The following is a 19,028-nucleotide window of genomic DNA, read 5'->3' as shown; positions in this document are numbered from 1 at the left end:
AGAATTTTTGGGATGTGCGGGAGAAGACTTTGTGCAGTGATCCAAATCTTCCATCATCAATACAAGATCTTAGGGAAAAATTCATGCAGCTCTGGACAGAAATAAATGTTGACATTGCAGAAGTTTGTGGAAACGATGCCACGGCGAATGCGTGCCGTAATCAAAGCTAAAAGCGGTCCAATGAAATATTAGTGTGTGACCTTTTTTTTGGCCAGGCTGTGTGTGTGTGTGTGTGTGTGTGTGTGTGTGTGTGTGTGTGTGTGTGTGAGAGAGAGAGAGAGAAAAAAAAAGCAAAAAAAAGCACAGTAGAATCTGATCATGGATTGTGGAGTGGTGCAGGGAATATGGATATGCTCCTTACGGTGCACAAAAAATGTAAGCTCTGTGGTCCCGCCCAACTGTGCACGCATACGCTGCCTCGCTGTGCGAGTACTACGGAAAGACATGAAAATTGTGATGTATGGGGGACATTTGGCAGGAGGGAAAATGTGGACTTTATTTGAAAACCCACAACAGCCTAAAGATTTTCTTTTAGTTACTGAGGTTCGAGTTTGGGGAGATGGAAAACCACCATAAAGTTGGTATTACAAATTTCAGTCTTCCTATTTTAATTGCAAACAAGGCCCTACATTTTCCTCAGCTGCGATTAATTATCCTAATTAATACTGTCAGCGTTTGGATCCTTATGTGCAAGAAATTATAAAACGTATAATTTGATGTCTCTAATATGCATTTTAGACCACAAAGTTTTTGCAAATTAGCTCAGGATATTATTTTTACCTCTTTCTAATAATCCTCGTGTCTAATTTTCGAGCCCGCTAACGAAGTGTTGTTTTTGAAAGAACCTTTTTGATCGAAGCAAGCAATAGCCCTCAGTCAGGTAGGTTAACTTGTTTCGGCAATGAAATGACACCGTTAACGTTGTATCTTAAATGGCGTGAGAGCAAAAGAGAGGGTAAATACGTGTGTTCACCAAGAGCCGAGCTCTAAGGTCGCTTTACAACGTTGCCCGATAATGGCTGTTTAAGATGCTTTAAGAGGTTGTTTCCCAGCTCGATCAGACGTTTGGTGCGAATGAAGAGGAATTGGAGGAGACGAACATCTTACGAGTTCTCCACACGGCTGGTGTCTGGCGTTTACCCATTAACGTCAAATATGGGTGTGATCGTGTACTCTGAAAACATTAAGTGTTTCCTCTACAGGCTGGCTTTGCTTTATTTAATCAGTGGTCATTTGGGTAATAACACACTGGTCAATAAAACGAAATGCTTTATGTTCCTAATGACAAACAGAAAACGTTCGTGCTTACATTTTGTGAAACACGATGCCACGATAATAAACGCGACACAACTGACTTTTCGTGAAACGAAATTTAATCAAAATGGATAGAAAACAAAAAAACACAAACAAATGTTTAAACACAGCAAAAGTGGCCATAAATCTTGTTCCAGCGCTGTTTTCTTGCCATTGAACTCGCGAACGACTTTTTAAAGGGGACTCTAATGCCCGCAGTTGTGTCCTCAGCACTTTTCAAAGCAATGTAAACAGGGTCCGAATCCATCACATTAAGTGTTGGAAACATGTCACTCAAAATCACATTAAGTGTTGGAAACATGTCGCTCAAACTAAAACAAATCGCTATGTGAATTGTCATTTGGTATTTAAACGGTATTATTCCTAGTACGAATAATCGTTCAATGTGACTTTTAGAAATGTAACAAAGTGGCGCGTCACCTGCTGCTGTTCACACCCAACAGTGGGAGCCCTGCGACATTAGCAGTAGTCGCGCAGTTGAAAAGGCGTCAGGCGAATGTGACCAAAGACTAGGCCGTTTAGAACCGCCAGCGGGAGCTCTGTAGTCCTCGTATTGCTATTAAAAAAAGAAATAACGCTGTAATAAGCCTATGATACCTCACATTTTATTACACTTGACGAGCATCAACATAGAAATCCATTTGCAATTTAATGCTCTTAAGAACAACAATCTAATAGTATATAATGCCAATTTAAAAGGCACCTTATAGAGTTAAAACATCAAAATACAAAACAGCTGAAAAGGAAAAGTTGATGAGGACAGTTTTTTTTTGTATGTATTTAGTATGATTTCTCATGTATTTGATGGAGACTGATGTTTGACCATATTACTGGAAATGAATTCAGTTATACTGTTTTTCAGTTGCTTAATTGTAATGTTGGCAATTTTCTGTCATGTTTTTAGAAATTTTGGATAATTATCAGTAAGAAACAATGTAAACTTTATCTTAATTGTTACCCTAACAATTTAACCCTCTTGTTAAAGATGGTGTCTTGTTTAGGTTAGTTTTCGAATAGTTGTGCTTTTCTGTGTAACTGATACATGATGGTGAAACAGCATTTGTAACTGTTGAACATTGAAAGTCAGAGTGCAAATGCTTTCAGCTTATCAGACTCTGTAGTATCTCAGGTTCCAGTGTGTAATGATGCAGACAATGCTTAGAAAGCCTAGGTTAAATGTTAAATAGGACTGAATTTACCAAAAACAGGACAGGACAGAGGAAGGTCTCACACTGCATTAGAGCCTGAATCCTGGCTTGCTCATTGTTGGCTTCTAGAAGGCAAACTCTGATCAATGATTTGCCTGAGAGATAACTTGACTGAGCTTTTGTCATTAGAAAGAAACCACTGTGGTTACTTAAAACACCACTTTTGCATAAATCTGCATACTTAATCAGCAAATAGCTAATCACAGTTGGCTACTCAACTTGGTCTTTAAATGTCTTATGATGTGCATAGTCTTCTTGATCATGGTACGTTTTTTAAAAATTCAGATTTTTCAACCCTGAGTGAGAACACTGGTGCAACAGAATATGTATCAGCACCATAACAGAATTTTAAACACATGTTTTATTATTATTTTTTGAATTGTGCAAAAGTGTTTTTTAGTTTTCTTAGACTGGGGCCTGTTCTTTTCTCTCTCTAACTGGGGGCTAGGACCCTTCTACCAGGCTCCTCCTACTCACACAGAGCCTGAGTCAGTAGATGATCCGCTGAGGACCCCTCATGTCTCCAGGCTACCACCCAGCACAGGGACCACATACAGTGTGGTAAATAATGGACAGCCTAGTCATGCCTGCCTCACACCTGAGGCGGTGCATGGTAAGAGGTAAAAGTGGCCTGGCCCATATTTATAACAACTGACTACTTTTAAGAGGGATGTAGTTCAGAACTAGTCTTCACATTTGTGGCATGTTACCATAAATGTGAAACCTGGAGCCACACATTAAGTATGTATGAACTGGTTACGTATTGCTTTTGGGAAATAAGTGAAACCTGGCTTAACAGAGGGGTTTACTCAAAGACAAACTCATTCAAATATCAGGACCATCCCAGAATTTCTTTCTTACCTATACGGAACACATGGCTCATAATCAACAGAAAATAACTTCTCTTCCCATGGTTCCCCTCCCAGACTGGATGGAGAATAATGTGTGGCCAACTTAGGACACACCAACTGCAAAATAAGCTATAGTAAAAAAATAAATCAGCAAAACATACATTAAGTTAACATTCTGAATTGGTATGCATCTAAGGACTAGGTTTCACATTTATGGTAGGTTACCATGGTTGTGAGTTCTGGAACACCAAGTTAATCATAATTAGGTGATTATATTTTTAACTTGAGTTTCATTTTCTTATGTATCTGGGGAAGTGTACCAGGCTATACCAGTTAGACTACAAGGCAACATGCCTAATAATAATTTATTATGAGTTGTTCTGTATAAGCATGTTTTACTCCAAAAGACAAACATTCAGACACCACTAACCATGGAGCATTTTTGTTGGACTCTTAGAGCTAGAGACAGCTCAAAGACATGGGTTGTAGCAGAAGTCTTCTGGTATTACTCTTAAGAACTTACCTTGGCCTTCAGACATGGTATAAGTGTTTTAGGTGGCTATGTATTTAAACTCTTCTCACAAAGAGCTACAAAATGTGTTATAGTGACATATACCAATGTTTCAAAGCTTGAAGTATTTCAGCACTGGTCTTCATGTTTATGGCAACCTCTCCTGAATGCCCATAGCTATGAGATCTGGAACATCACTTTAAGTATGATCAGGTGATCATACCCTTCTTTGTTAACCACTTGTATTCAGCACTCTAGTGATACACCCTCATCTTACCCACAATGCAAAAAATCAAGAAGAAGTACATGTGGGAACACATAAAACAGTAAAAAAAACCATGTCATTGTGAAGGTGTAAGCAATTTAATAATGGTCTTTACATTTACACTCTTGAGGCATTTTTGGCTATGGTAAATATTACCAATTGTGTGAACACTTGTATTTGAGATTTCATAACAGCATTTGAAAAACACTTGGTCTGAAACTGTTTATTCCCTAATAGACCTATGATTTAAACACCACACCTTTACTTTTAAAACTGGATAGGTCAGGACTTGTAACAGTGTGTCATCTCAAAGTACTATGAAGTACTTTGTGACTTGTCCTCTCATTTACGGTAACAACCCCTGAGTTTCTGAAACATAGGGAATAATATCACTTCAACTGATGCTAACATTGTACAGGTGTTTTTATGTGTGTTGGTTGCCAGATATACTGTAATTGATATTATGTATTTATGTCTTCTTTATTCTTTATTTAGCCTGGTACATCCTACTGAATTTGTGAGGTGCCCATCTTTGTGACCAGATTAGAAACTATTTTGTAACTAAATGCCACAAATGTAACTGGTCTTCAGATTGGTGTAGCAACAAATTACCATAACTGTGGATGGGCATCTATGGCTTGCTGTTGTCTATAGTTTCTGGGGTGTGCACTATTGCGTTGGACCTAACCAGACCTTGTCAGTGCTTGTTGGGCAAATTGAGCATGTTCTCCGATTTGCTGTTCAGCCTTGCGCATCGATTCATGGGAAGTGAAACCAAAGAGAGCAAATGGATTCAGCATTTGGCAGTTAGGCTAGTTTGCTTTACTTTCAGAAGTGGGCAAAGACAATAGATTCACACTGGGTCTTCCAGTTTTCTTTTTTTTAAATTAGAAATATGGACTACTGCCACCTCCTGGTATATTGAGTTATTTTTGTGTGTTGTGTTCATCTACAATCTTTCACACAAGATGACTGATGTTATCCATTGACCTTAACTGGCACTAGTTCTTTCCTTTCTGCTTAGCGACAAGAGTGTCATAGCTGTCTGTCTGTCCGTCTGTTCATAACCTGTGCACCGACATTGTGTCACTACTCACATTGTTTCACTTTCAACAGTTAATGGAAGACTAAATTATATAACTTTCTCTTCACATACCATCTGAAAGCTTGCAGTATTGCAGCATTCCTCTCAGTGTAAATATATATGCCATGAAAGATACGTTTTATTGCTCAGGGCTGGACTTCACCATATCCCGAAGCCTATAATTTATGCTGGAGAAATTCCCCACAGGATTTTTTTTTAAGTCTGCAAACTTGGCCAACGCAAACTGGAGTTGTGATGCAACACAGCGTGTACCTGCCTGCTTCGTACATCCTCATTAAGGCAGGCCTGAATCAGTAAACTCATTTAGAATCACCTGTTATTTTATATATTTGTATCCTTTTGCAGCTCTGAGCAGATGAGGGATTGAAAACTAACGTGATTTGTTCCACAACCACTCTTTCCAAAGCCCATGCTTTCTGTGGTGCTAAAATTGATGAGGAGAGTGTGTGACAGCGACAGGAGACAGCATGACTCAGGTGCAAAAATGCAAGCGCAAGGTTTTTAAAGGGAATAAAGACTCTGCATCACATCGATTGAGCTCATTGATCCAGAGAGCTTATGAATTTACAGCCCTTCTGCAGACACATGTCATATCAATAACTATAGGAGTGGGTCAGGAAGAATTGGTGTGGAGATCTCCAGTTATAACCCCAAGAAAGGGAAGTCTCTGTTGGCCTGATGCCTGGATACAGAAAACGGGCTCACTTTTATTTCTTTGTGCCTTGGAAAAAGGAAGGGAAATAAAAGTTTGGGGGGACGACTCAATATTTTATTACAACTTGATCAATTTATTTTTATTATACAGAGTGTAGAGGCTAGTAGAGCACAAGCAGAGAGACACGCTAGAGGGTGCGCTGCACCTCTTGCATGTTCAAACCTGCATACAGTAAATACAGTAGAGTTTTTGCTCTACTATTGTCTACACTGTATAATAAAAATAAATGGATCAAGTTTTAATAAAATGTTAATCCACATTTTAACACAGATGAAAACCTGTTTTTTCTTCATCATTTTATGCTGTGCAGTATTCACACTGATGGGTATCTGTTGCATACAGGCACACATGCACACCCAGTCTGAAATGTTACGATTGGTCCAACCAATGTGGAGCTTTGCAACAGAGCACGAACCTTGCCTGTTCAGTACCCTGTTTGAGTTTAGCTTCTGTTCTGCTCATCTTTGGATATCCAAATCCTACTACACTACACTGTAAGACCAACCCAGAAACCTGACCTCAGTTTGGCGTCTAAAAAAAAAAATTTTAGTACAGAGCTGTTCGGCTTGGCTTCCCAATGATGCTCTTGGTAGTCGTTTACTGAGAGCAAGTTCCTTGCATAATTAATTACATCCATTAATGCATAATGCCTGAGATTAACGAGTTCTAATTAAGTGAATGTTTTATTGCTATGTTGATTAGGCTGTCAGGAGGAGGGCTAGAACATGCAGAGTTTAAGCTGTTGCCATACACTGTTTACCGTTAGGCACAGTGAAACATGACACTTCTCTTTTTGAAATGACTAATACTACAGTTGAGAATCTAACCAAAGTTACCACTGACCAAAGAACATGATTATATCAAAAAGTGAGGGGGAAGAAATCTAAATCACAACTGTTGGTAAAGATGCTGCTAATAAAACCCCCTATTTTTCTACATTTCCAGAATACAAGGTTTAATTTTAATGGAGCCTTAGTCACATTGTTTGGTTGTGTTTCATTTATAGTGTTTTTTCAAAATAATAGCATGTGTTTTCACCAAACCCAACCCAATTTCAACTAATCCCTCAGTTAACCTGAGAGATTACCTTATTTCTCAGCAAACTCTCATTTGATCACCTGTACTTAAAATAATTTTAAAAGCATTTTAATTAGTCCAAGCTGCTACATTTTGATATCTGATTTTTTTTTATTAATCCAGTGTTATTTACTTTCAGAATACCTCTACTATGACTTATCCCGCTCAAACTTCCAACTTGCAAACCTTTACAAACAACCTGAAAAATCTTTGTGATTAAAATTCTAATTTAACTTCAAAGTAATGCAATATACAGATCCAAAATCTCACTTATTGGATATGGTGGAGCAGACAGAGGTAAGTCCATTTACAAAAGAATGGTTTTGGGGTTATCTGTAAATTGCATGTGAATCTCAAAAGATTTCTATTTCTTTTGTTGTCAGTGAGTTTGCCCTCAACCCTTTAAGAATGGTTTAAGATCAGAATATCTTCCATCTTAATCTTTGGATAAGTAGGTCTTTGAAAAACATTTCATTTTCAGTGGTGAAATGTATTAGAAGAACAGGGCAGATAACCCAGTGTTGTAAAGATCAAAGTGGCAGAAGCTCGACACATGAAAGAATGGCACACTAGACCAGCAGATATGCAAGATGTTTCTTTTCCCCTAGTCTGGGGGGTGGAGGAAATGTGGGGGAGAGGAGGCCAAAACAGAATAGGACTGTAAAAAGCTCTCCTAGGTTGGTGGGGGGTTTAACATTGGACACAAGGACACATAGAGAAGCCAGTCATTTCTCTGTGAAGGTCAACAAAAGGTCTGTCAAACATCATAAAACCCAGTGCACATGTAGCAGAGCACAGCTGAGCGCTAGTGCCAAGACTGGGGGGGGGGGGGGGGGAGATTTCTTTCAATTAACCTTGAAAGATTTTGAAAAAAAATCAGATCATCAAGGACTTGATGATTATCTTTTGAGTAGAATTAGATAAGTAAGTAACCAATCTGGGACTGGTTTCCCAAAAGCATTGCAAAACAAAGATGATTGTTAAATGATAGAGCATCGTCCTGAACACTCTCTGTCCTTTAATATTTGAACACTACATTGCTTTTGAGAAATGGGCTCTGATTGGTGCAGTGCTATGGGGCTCCCAGACCAGTTTTGAACACCATGTAAGCTCAGCAGTTAAGGTAGTGTACTAGTAATCAGAAGGTTGCCAGTTCAAGCCCCACCACTGCCAAGTTACAGTTGTTGGGCCCCTGAGCAAGGCCCTTAACCCTCAATTGCTTGATTTGTACTTGGTGTAATTGTACGTCACTGTGGATAAAAGTGTCTGCTAAATGCTGTCAATGTAAAATTTGTACTACAGTGTACTTTGTGACCCCTGCAGACCCAGGCAATTCTGTATGATGCACTCACACCAGGATGGTTTGCCCAACAGACCACAATCATTCTGGAAAAAGGGCACTTATGTTGTCCTTCCTAACAGACCCAGAGAACAGTTAACCTACCCTCTGGTTCGTCTTTAGACATGAAGCCAAGGCAACTACAGAGGATCCAGGAGCTGGAAGAAAGTCCAGACTGAGACTCTGAAAAAAGAATATACCTTCTGTATATAGTTGCCAGACTGAAACTTCCAGACAGTATTTGTTGCAGAATGTGTGTATGCTTGTAAAGAGTTGACTATTTAATGTTGCCTTTGAGCCTTTCTAAAAACTGTATCCAAATTTTAAGACTTTTATCTATGTTGATTCTGGTGTTTTCTCTCCCACCTGTCGCAGGTCGTTTGCACTGATTTGCACTACCACATGGGCAGCCTCGCATGCTGTGCTGTCCTGGAGTGTGTCCATCTTCCCTGTCCACTGTTAGCCTGGATGCAACACTACTATGAGCATCCAAACGTCCACTTCAGCTCCTCTCCCACTGCAGACACAAACGCTGCAGTAGAATACGCAGAGGCAGTAGATGCATATCAGCACTTCTTGTCCTTTAAGGTACCCTTCTGACCACCTCCAGTTTGTACACACACACACACACACACACACACACACACACACACATTGTTGTTGACACTGAAAGTATAACTTCAGAAGGTTAGATGATGATTCAACTTTCTCTGAGAGGCTGTGCAAGAAATTTCATTTTAATAATTACATATAATTAAAAAGTACTGCCACAAACAGAGCTAAGACAGTGCCCCACTGGGCAAATGGTCAACTTTAACTATTGATAATTGCTCCAAATTTGGGTGCGATATCAAACGTTGTTTGCAGCTCATTGCTAACCAGTCCGTGACTTTAAATCTCCTTCCGAAAGATGTGCGAATGCCCTGTCGTTCTGAACCACACTTACCTACTTGCATAGCCCATTTATTATCGAGTGCAGTTTGCGTTAGCCCGCTTCAGCTCATCATTAGCGGTCAGTTTCTGATCATTCGACTTGGCAGACCACCCTCGGCCCGGCAGTGACACAGACATGTGCACCCCCTGCAATACTACTGTGCCTGATGCTATTATACCAGCACGACACACACTACCACTGCCAGTAATCTGGTCAACAGTGGTCCTGTGGTCAGGAACCAATCAGTGATGAACAGGAGTAGAGGCAGACAACTAGTGGCCTAATTAGGTACCTATTAAAAGTACCTGCAACTTAAATATACACAATAAAATGCCTGGTGAGTGTTGGTGCAAACTATTAGAATGCTTAGTGAAAAAAAAAAAAATAAAAAAAAAAAAAAAAATAAAAAAAAAAAAATATATATATATATATATATATATATATATATATATATATATATATATATATATATATATATATATATATATATGCCAATGTATACACGAAAAAACACATACACTGTGCATATATATAACTGTTGAACACTTATTGGTCTGGTTCTGTATTACTACAAGGAATAATGACATCACAAATAATATAAATTGCTATATAAAATAAGCTATGTTAAAATAAAAAAAGTGTCCTTTATGTAAGAGACAACTTATGCAAGGAGAAATAAATCAGGGTTGGAGAACCGAGAGGGAAGCTGTCAGAACACTTGTCCTTCGCTGTGGCATTATGAAATAAACTCGGAGCGAGCACAGTAATGGGGGAAGGCTGCAAGTCTCCCTCACCGCAGACGAGACTCCTACTGTCAACATAGAGAAAGAGAATGCGAGAGAGGGTCAGAGAGAGAGAGAGAGAGAACATAGAGAGGGCAAAAAAGAGAGCTAGTAGGAGAGGAAAGAAAAAAAACATTGACGGAGAGAGAGTTAGAAGGAGAGACAGGAGAGTATGAAGCAGGCTGTGTACTGTCCCCTCTAGTCTTCTCCTTGTATATCAGTGGAAGAACTTCCAGCAAGCCTTTAGGGAGCACTGAAGTTTTCATATGATTTCACTCCTACTGACACACAAGGGCAAGACACACAGAAAAGAGGAAGGACGTCTCACATACTGGAATTCTGCAAACCTTCTGGAATTCATAACATGGAACACCGCTAAGTCTTCTTGGAGTCCTTCTGCAACACACTTGATCACCATCTCCTTCTGCGAGGGATCACAGTGACACACAGATCTTCTCGACCAGCTGAAAATGCATCTGTACCCATTTCGTCTTGCTGTGGCTGTTATTTTAATGTCATCACATCTTCCATCATTTTCTAATGTGGGTCTTCAGCTGTTCCGCTGGCAAAAGAAACAGTACAGCTCAGCAACTGCAGAGAAAGTCCTCATTAACATTACATCATCCAGGACACCACCTGTTCCGGAAACATCCCTCCACAAAACATTTATCAGATTCAGCCACTTGTTGGAATCCTTCCCCAAATCTGTGTCCTGGGAAATGAGATCAGTCATACCTCCCATGCCCTCTGTTATTCTCACAGCAAAAACATTAACTTACAAAATACCTGCTATCACTTCTCTTTTGCCCAGAAACTATGCTATGACTTTAATTACCCAGTTACCCAGCAAGCAGTTCAGTACAGGTGGTACACCAGACACTTGCACAAAAAGAGCGACTCCTAAAAATGGCAGACACTGAGGTTCACTGTGTTCTGCTTAAAGGTTCATGTTCAGGTGGCCTCAAATGTACAAAGATAAATTCCAGAGCCAACACTACAACTGAGAGAGAGAGAGAGAGAGAGAGAGAGACAGAGACAGAGAGAGACACAGACACACCGCAGACAGGGCCCGAGACTTCCGACTAGCGTGGCCTGCTCCCACCCTGATGACTCACTCTCCGCAGTGAGCTGTGGCTGGGAGACGTGGTGTGTGTCGCACGTCAGCAGGCTGAGCTCGGAGCGACTGTGGGTAACTGGGAGGGTGTCTTTCAGGCTGACCTCAGCACTGTATTTCTGTCCATGTGCGTCACTGCCGAACCCCACATCATTTACGACCCACCACAAATGAGAGGTTTTTGCAACAGAAATAAATAAATAAATAAATAAATAAAAATTCTCCCTGTTGCATAACAGCAGAAAGCCAAATGTACTGTCAAAAGGAAGGGCTGATCCAGTGCAGTGAGAGCACAGTGTTTGCCTCACAGAAACCATCCAGAACTCACCCTTGGCTCCTCTTGCTCATACTCTTCTGACTTGGCTCAGGTGGGCCTTCATAATTACCCGACAAGACTGGCAGTAGGAACCACAGGCCCAGGGCAGATCTGCCTTTCTACCGGCAGACCCACAGAGGTGTTCATTAAGCATCAAGGGCAGCTTCTCTCAGACACCGAGGCACAGCGAGCCACACCAGTCTGCCGATGGACCGTCAGGACAAACGGAGCATTACCAGACAGTGCGACTCTGGCTGAGGTGCAGGGTAATTCTGAGCATTACTGACGGTGGGACTATGATTGAGGCACAGGGTAATTCCAAAATGGCACCAGTGCAACTGTGAGCATGTAGAGTGTGGACAACTAAAGTACAGACCTGGCTTCTCTGCAGTCTAATCACATTAAATAATGGAGCACATTGGTATTGGGATGGGAAATGAATGCAGTGCTGTCCCTGCTTTTATAGCAGTGGGCTTTTATGATGTGCTAATGAGTCCATTAAGACAGACCAAGGTGTGTGGTCACGGGCTGACCAGAACTACAGGGACAAAGTGCAAAGGAGAGCAACACAAATAGCAGCCCCCTCAGCAGGGCTCCGAGGGGCTCCGCTCGGTCGGGAAGCTTGGTGGTCTTATACCCTTTACCCATCTTAATAAGACCCTTCATTTGGGACAAAACTCTCACATATGAGGACACACTCAGTGAGTGTCCTAAATAAAATTAAAGGCCAGTTAAATGAGGCATAAGAGCTCAACGACAGTAGTTTCTGGAAAGGGTTTTGTTCCTCAAAAAAGAAACAGAAGAAGCAGTTGAGATGAGCGCATTCACCATTTGGATGTATTGACTGAGTCATTGTGTGAGAACTGATTTTACGCAAGAAAAAGTCCAGCACAACTTAAGCTGCTCGGTCCAGCAGAAATATATATCTTAGATTTTCCCCTTCATGCCTTGCTCATCTCCTATAGAGCTCCATAATTACCTCATACGCTGTGTAGCAGTGGTCGTCTGGCACTGCATTTGGTAAACACTGCTCCTGTTTGTAGCTTCTGTGTTTGTTCATGGTTTCATAAGGCAGGGCAGCACAATGAGCTCTACTCCACACAGGCAGCTGGCCTGACCTTCGCACAGCTTCAACAATGATGAAGGCCCTACTGCGCCCTGATAACCTGCCCCAATGATCTACTGCTGCCTCCCCCATTACAGCACAGTCACTCAGAGAGAGAGAGAGAGAGAGAGAGAGAGAGAGAGAGAGGCAGGCAGACAGAAAAAGAGAGTAAAGAGTCACAGACAGGCGAGGATAGAGCAACAACATGGACACTGGAGATGAGCTGTTACTTTACCTGGTGTGCGATATGCCCTTCAGTCTTGCTCGACAGGCCTTAAACTTGTTTGGGCCATGAAGTCCTGTGGTAGACCTGCACCCTGTGGGGCTTGTGGCTCCAGACACTCACAGCCAGAGACTAGACCACTGAGAGCCAGATATGCAATTATGACCAGCAGACCGGAAAAAAAAGGAAATTAGAGATTTATCTGAATTAAGCCCAGAGTGCATCAATTCTTCAGTGTATTCATACTCATATATCTTTGTGAAACAGATTATGAAATTAAGTGCATTGTGACAGCAATTTAACCCTTCCTAACCCATGCAGCACTTGGCCAACGAAAGTTCCAACAGCAAGTCAAGAACACTGCATCTGCATTTGATTTTCTTTATTTTTCTTTAAGTTTTAACAACTCCTTTCTTCTGTCAGTCATTTATAAATGAAATCAGATATGCCAGAGATAATGGAGTTTGTCAAAACAGAGATGAATAAATTACCCAATTATCCTGACCATGCCCTCTGCTGTGCTCTGTCAGCAGCAGGTGGATGGCTAATGCATCCTCAAAGGAACAAATTATCTCACCCATAACCAATTCTATACCTGCTGCTAATCTTAATCAGCCACAACCGATAACTAATCTTAGGATTCCCGAGCATACATGAAGTTTGAAACATCCTTTGTAGATTTCTCGCATAGACTTTGCCCATGCTAATGGAATTGGAATGCCACATGCCTACTACTGATGATATAATGATGGCATTTATCCATCTTTAAAAATACCAATCAAATAATTCTACAACCAGTTAAGAGTTAGAGTCCCATAGAGAAACCCCCACTCCTGAGAGGGTTAATAATGTCTTTCATTTCACTGGGAAACCATCATCCCCGTCCCTCGGAGGAGCAGAGGACAAACGGATAGAGGCTATTAAAGAGTGCAAAAGCTCTGGGGACATTTGATGTGAGCAACAGATTGGTAGATAGAGTGTTCAAGCAGTGCATGCGGTCCGTGCATTTGAGGAAGAGAGATTGGCTCCTCTCCTAATGACATTCTACCTAACCAAAGTCATTTTCTATTGTTTTGCTACATTCATTATTTAGTGGGCATTAATATTGCATGCTAAGGTGCTGAGGTTAGGAAGAAATAATGGATGCTCAGTGTTACCAATAGATTTAGGGTGTGAATGTTATTTATTTGTATGTCTTTGTGGTTGGGTTACAGCATTTTGTAGCTGATATGAAGACAACGGGTCTGTAATTACTGCACTGTGGGAAAATATGGCTGGTTCTCACATTCAGTCAGCACAGCATGGATGATAATACAGCAAGGCTGGAAAATAAGGGTCCTTTAATACTGCAAGAGTAAAGCCTGAGCTGGAGCAGGGCACTGGTGTTATGGGTGGTTTACATTATAGACTATAGACCGAATGAGGGTGTGTGCATGTTTACAAGGGTGCTAACCTCTAGATGGTTAGATAGCTAGGATAGATTGATATCTCAGTCAAACTTTGTTGATCCTGGAGGAAACTACATTCTCAGTATTAGATCCAAACTCAACTTAATATTGCTATAAACAAAACTGAAGGTATTTTTGTGTGAGTAAGTGTGAGAGTGTGTTAAAGGCTGTTGAAGCGGGTGTGCAGGTTTCTTGCTGACATAAAAGATTTACTGGCTTCAGTATTGACCACAGTCTCAGACACCCTGGTGCATGTATGTGCATGCACATGTGCACAATCAATCATTCACACACATGCACACACTTTTCTCTGTCTTGGAAATGTTGACAGCCATGGTACATACATTCACAGGCACATTCATCTTCTGATTGCCCCACGGCTCTACAATATACAATATTAATACAGATGTAAATAATAAATGTGCAAAAACAAGACAACAAGATATTGCCAATCTAAATGGGGTAATTAACACACAATTAATGTAGTGCACACAGGATCTGGAATCAAATATGTTTGGGGGGGGAGGGGGAGAGAGAGAGAGAGAGAAAGAGAGCTAATTTCTTGCTGTAATTCTGTTTAAACCATACATAGTTCAGTTTTATTCAGATGAACTCTGTAAGAATTAAATTGCTGCTGGATTTTTAGTGCAATCTATCTTTTTTTTTTTTCTTTATAGCATTCTATGAATCAACACCAATTCACATGTCCATACCCTGAGTTATGGCTGTGACGTCATCGTTTTTCAGGCTCTTGAGCTTTGATGAATGAGATGGTAACAAAGCCCCTGGATGCCTAATGCAAAACTAATGTGTGGGGTTTTTTTTAGTATTATTTTATTAGCTTGTCCTTCTGTTCTCATTACTTCACATGCATGGACTAAGTGCAGGCTCAAGAGAGCAAAGCAAAATAAAAACCCTCTCATTCAATTAGCATCTGAGTGGGTTAAGATTATCCATGTTGGTCACAGAGTTCAGTGGTAGCTTTAGCGTTTTGGACTGAAAATCCAACTAAGCAGCAACTCCCTCCCCCTTTGAGGCAACAAACCCAAACTCTCAGCGACTGTACAAGTGGAAGAGCCTCAGCTCTACTGTAACCTGACCTATAGGAGTATTCACTCCTATATACATTAACAGTAGCAACACTTCTACATTTTGGAACCACAGTGAAAACTCTAGAATCTTCTAGATTAGGACTAATGGGAGAGTTTGAGAGATCTGACTCTTCTGCACTGGCAGGTTCAGGCTGTGACCACAGCAGCTGTGTCTGCCATATACTGTCCTATCAAGCACAGGCGACAGTGATGGTTCACTCTGAATGCATTACAGTGCTGCATATTTTGTGATCATTCAGATTATGTGGGCGAGGAATAAATCCCAAGATATCTAGCAGAGTTTCTGAGCCTATTTTATTCTCCATTCAGCACTGAGAACATCCTCAATTCTGAACTGTGTAAAACCCAGGCTGGGCAGTCAGAAAACTGCAGAGTCTGATACAGAAATCCACTCTGTTCTAATCCTCATTACCCAAAGCATGCCTTTCACACTCTCCTTCACTCACTCACTCACTCACTCTCTCTCTCTCACACACACACACACGCACACACTTACTTTACCGTACTGCAGTGTCAGATCCTCTGTATGCAGATAATGACATTAGAAATTGTAATCAATATGACAAACCTAGATACATCCTAGACTTTCAACAATGTCCGCAAAAGTCTTGACTCCTTTTACTCTAGTAAAAACATGGTGCCATAGCAACAAACAGTGCCTGAAGGCAGTATAGGATCAATTTCAAAGCCGACAGAGTGTTATTACACAAGAAACTGTGGAATTGGAGTGCAATTTTAAAGAAAAAAAATATTGAATGAATGGTATGTATTACTGTATTCTGCTAACGTGTTTTCCATACAATGGAAAACACATTCGGCATGTTTTGGCTTTGCTTACATTCCCATCATGAATTTAACCAGTGATGACAACAACAGAGTGCCTTGCTGTGAAAGTCAGAAAGAGGAACGGGGTCGACTTCAAAGTCTGGTTCTTCCTTTAGTGTGTTTTTATGGCTGTAGTGGTACGTTTGTGCGTTTTAGATCCTCCTGGTGGCTGATGAAAGAGAGTGAAGGCTTCTCTTATTTTTCTATCGATTTATGCGTTGTGTGAACTCCGGTTCTCAGTCAATACAGTGCTGACTTGGCTCAGATCAGCGAAGACAGTGATGCTTTGCCATCGTGCTGTGCTAACATTAAAATGTTAATGCCGTCTGTCACATGTCAAGATTCCCTTGGTATCAAAGGTTTCTCAGCAATGGCAGAGGCCACAGGAATTACCAACCATTTCTTATTACAGAAGACCCATCAGTCATGCTGGACTGATGTTTTGTTCAGCAAATCTGTATTAGCATCACATACAGTAACAGTCCAGGGATGAAACACAATGTCACTTCTATCAGCCATGGCCTATTACATTCTGAAACTGCAATGAGAATTTTAGAACATTACAGAAAGAAAATGTGCACCTCAGAGAATGAACGATCTAGTGCCAGTTCCTCCTGTGATAGTGATCACTGATCTAAGACATGCTGGCAAGCACCTCTAATTAATAGGATTTCAGGCCTTAAATAGGTTACTGCATAACGGCTCTTCCATCCTCTCAGCTATTTTAACATATTCAGGTCCCACCACCATGACTGGAGACACTAGACTAGATCATAAAAGCTGAGAAATGCTCATACAGTGAAATATAGGCGCAGGACTGGACTGTCCTACAGGACAACAGGATGACAAGAGTATGTCAGAATTCTTTACATCCAAATGAACAGCTACTGCTACCTCTGACTCAGAGATGAAACATAACAACTTATCTCTGCCTTATACAGATCTGGGGCTTTCCTGGGAACTTTAGGAAGTTTTCAAGAAACAGCTTTCAGTCACTGCATTACACTTTTAACAGATATAAAATAGTAAAAATGCAGTTTGTCCCATCTTTTCCCTTTTCGCTGTTTTAAAATTCTAAATGAAAAATCACTAAACAAACAGACTTCCAAGCACGGCAATAACTGGGAAGGTGTCCAAACCACTGCAACAATGAGCTTAAAGGACCATTGCATTTGAAATGTACTTGGGTGTAATGGCTTCATCTGTCTGTTTTCCATTTGTGCTGCCTGTATTAAAAACAAACAAACAAACAAACAAAAAACAACAGACTGAAAGGACTGCGTCACTCCTCCTCAAGCTATGAGTAATAACTGTTCATGGGAGGAACCTTGCAGTAGATTTCAGATGAAGGAGAAGATAATTACTGTCCTGAGTGTCCCTCACTACAGTGCCTAATAACTGCCAATAAGAAGCCATCTTCTTTCTGCACTTTCCACTCTGTGTGTGTGTTAAGTTTTCTCTCTCTCTCTCTCTCAGTGTTTACTTTGTGTGTATGTCATGGACATGTAAAAGCAGGATTCTAATGATTAGTGAGATGACCTATGCAGAATAACACCACCATTTAGATCAAACACTGGTTTTGTTTTGGGGCAATGGGTCAGCATGTGACCACTAGTCACAGCAGAATCAATAAGCAGCAAAAAGCCAATTAGGCCACTGATTACCCAGCAGCTCAATTAGCAGAAATTACAGACACAGGCTTACAGTTAGCCAAGCAGCGCTGCCAAATAGCTTTTATATCATGCAGTCCTACGAAACCAGCAGACTCTCAGAGCAGAAACAACTATGCAATGGGAACCATTGTCTTAAACAAACACAAAAAACCATTCCATACATCAGCTGCAGTAGAGCAAGCCGAGTGAATCTATGTGAATCGGAGCGCAGGACAGTCAGAAGGGAGAACGTGTGTCTCTCTCTCTCCTTTGCTTCTCGCTGGCTCTGCTGGCAGAGTGAAGCCCTGCTGGAACATGAGCAGTGGGCATTGGCCCTTTCCCCTCACGTGTGGGAGCTGGCAGAGGCGGAGCAGTAATTAGCTCAACTGGCAGAATGCCCACAGGGTCATTCTGAAGCAGCTCACGCTGGCTCCAAACGCTCAGCCTCCAAATGTTACGTCCCTCAAGAGCGGAAGGCCCTGGCGAGAAAATGTCACTCATTTGCAGCCGCTCTGTCTTCACACTCACACATTCACACAGTCATACTCTGTATTTTCTTGGAGATGTCTGGTGTTTCTCTGTCTAAGTGGTTGAGCAGGGTTTGGGAGATTAAACCTCCTGAAATTACACATTGTCTGCAGGTATGGTCACTCTCATGGCCAAACACCACAAGCAGTTTTTTCTGATTTCTGCTGCCGTTATGTGCTGCAGAGGCAGTTTAGTGGAGCAGGAGTGATGGATGATTAAGCATCTCTTCGGGGTTGATTAGTCATGCCTGGAATTAAGGGTCCATGGTGCAATGGGTGAGGGGGATGAGAACACATCAGAGATATCGCATGCAATCGAACTCAAAAATGGCCATCCTGACACCTCTCGCTCTCAGGCTATCCATCAGTGGTGCCCTAAGCGTCCGTTTCCATGACGACCGTAGCAGCTCATATGCTGGCAATTTACCAAAGCTCAGTTACAGCTGTTCAGAAGTGTGCATTCTAATAGGCGTTTGCAGGTCTATGAGATAGAAGTCGTGTCCCACAGGGCAAAAAACATGTAGTGTAAGAAAAGTGAATGGAGCTGAATAACCATCATCTGAAGAACAAAAACAATGAAGTTAATAAGACAGAGAAAACAAAGC

At 41.1% G+C, this 19,028-nt stretch overlaps 2 long non-coding RNA genes across 2 annotated transcripts in view; one reads left to right on the top strand and one right to left on the bottom strand.

The window, feature by feature from the left end:
* LOC145657908 (uncharacterized) overlaps positions 1-8,891 on the top strand; it is a 73,028-nt gene extending 64,137 nt beyond the window's left edge. Inside the window, exon 3 of the long non-coding RNA XR_014123860.1 lies at positions 8,761-8,891. This is a non-coding gene — a long non-coding RNA (uncharacterized LOC145657908). The remainder of the gene's footprint in view (positions 1-8,760) is intronic.
* On the bottom strand, positions 1,393-17,892 carry LOC145657907 (uncharacterized). Its single transcript, XR_014123859.1, has 4 exons — positions 12,872-17,892; positions 8,752-8,902; positions 8,491-8,568; positions 1,393-1,870 (listed from the first exon to the last, which is right to left on the bottom strand). It is a non-coding gene; the product is annotated as an uncharacterized LOC145657907 (long non-coding RNA).
* Between the last annotated feature and the right edge of the window lie 1,136 nt (positions 17,893-19,028).

This window comes from Electrophorus electricus, chromosome 5 (assembly GCF_041902795.1).
Source record: "Electrophorus electricus isolate QZ-2024a chromosome 5, ASM4190279v1, whole genome shotgun sequence".
Taxonomy (NCBI): Eukaryota; Metazoa; Chordata; class Actinopteri; order Gymnotiformes; family Gymnotidae; genus Electrophorus; species Electrophorus electricus.
This window is presented reverse-complemented; position numbering and strand designations above follow the sequence as displayed.